This window comes from Oxyura jamaicensis, chromosome 5 (assembly GCF_011077185.1).
Source record: "Oxyura jamaicensis isolate SHBP4307 breed ruddy duck chromosome 5, BPBGC_Ojam_1.0, whole genome shotgun sequence".
Lineage (NCBI taxonomy): Eukaryota > Metazoa > Chordata > Aves > Anseriformes > Anatidae > Oxyura > Oxyura jamaicensis.
In genome coordinates, this window is record NC_048897.1 from 23,150,890 (window position 1) to 23,152,392 (window position 1,503).

Sequence of the window (1,503 nt, forward strand, 5' to 3'; positions counted from 1 at the left end):
GCCGAAAGCTGCTTGCGGGGGCAGAGCTGCCTGCACGCCGGCAGTGACAGCGCTGCCACCCATCAGCCATCCTCCCCGCTCTCCTGCTCGTCCTTCTGCTGGGCATCTCGGCACCTCGGCATCGCATGGAGCCACGGCAGCTCCCAGGGCCTTGGCAAGCCGTGGATCAAGATGCTTCATCCAGCTACCCAGTTTTTCTCTCAGGTTCCCTCACAGCATGGAGAGACTGGGTTTTGAGCTCACAACTCGCTTCCCACCACCCCCTGAGCCCCTCAGGCCTTGCCAAAGGGCTGTCCATGTGTGATGAGGCTTTTCCTTCCTGGCCCTCTTTGTCAGCCTTTAATTAGCAGGTGCTGGCTGACCGTGGCTGCGTGGGGGCCAATAACCAAGGCACACTGCAGGGCTGCCTGCGGCAGGCTGGGCTCCAGCGGAGCGCATGCCCACTGGTACCAGCAGCTCCCGGAGGCACGAGGGGGACCCTGGCTGGGGCTGTCGCCCTGGGAAGGTCGCTTCCACCAAACTGTCCCAGCAAACAGCAAGTCCCACTGTCCAGCCATGAGTGGCACACCTCTGATGGCAGAGATGCCGTAGGGCTGCTTTTAGCAGCTCACCCCAACCTCCTGGTGGCATCCTGAGCCCTTTCCCTTTTGTCCCACTCCCTAGGGACATCAAGACGGACTATTTCCTTCTTGGGGTTTGCAGGCTGTGCAGGAGACCCCCCTGAAGCTATGCCAGCTGGGTCTGGCCAACAGGAACACTTTTCCCTGGGGATCATAGTATTAATAATAGCAACTCTGTGCTCCAGCTGTCATCCTGGAAGACAGTCTCCTGGCTGCAGCCACCAGCCTGTGGCTGGCGTTCTGGGCTCGCATCCTTCCCAGAGCTGTTTGGGGATGCAGACAGTGGGACTTGGTTTGCCCCCAGGGAGCTGAAAGCTGCCTGGTGTGGGGCTGTGACACTTGTTGTCCATTCTCGCCGTAACAACATGAAGCCCAGGTCCTGAGCTTAGCCTGCACCATCCAGCCAGTCCCTTTGGTTTTGGCTCTCGCTGCGGCTCCTGGACAGATGTGCACCCCTCTGGGGTGCCATCTCCCCACCCTGCCCCGGCTGGGCACCCTTCTCACACTTCTGCTGGCAGCCGTCACGCTGCTGGGTGCCCTGAGCCAGGGAGGAGCTGGGATCTGGGGAGTTTGGCAGCAAGTGGGGAGACAGCAGGGGATTGGGGAGCTGCCGGAGCGGCGAGGAGCAGCAGAACTCCCGGGGCACCGCGGGGATGGAGGAGGGCTGCGAGAAGGACGGGCTGCGAGGGCCCGGGTGCCAACTCGCGCTGTGCTGATGCGAATCCGGATTAACCCCGCCAAGCGGGGCGACAGCCGGGCGTGCGTGCGGCAGCTCCTGGTGCCGCCCGGCGACCCCGCGGAGCAGGGCAGGAAAACCCCGGGCTGAGCCGCAGCAGCAGAGATCCCCCGGAGCTCTACCTGCCCGCCGCGGCTCTCCGCCTTG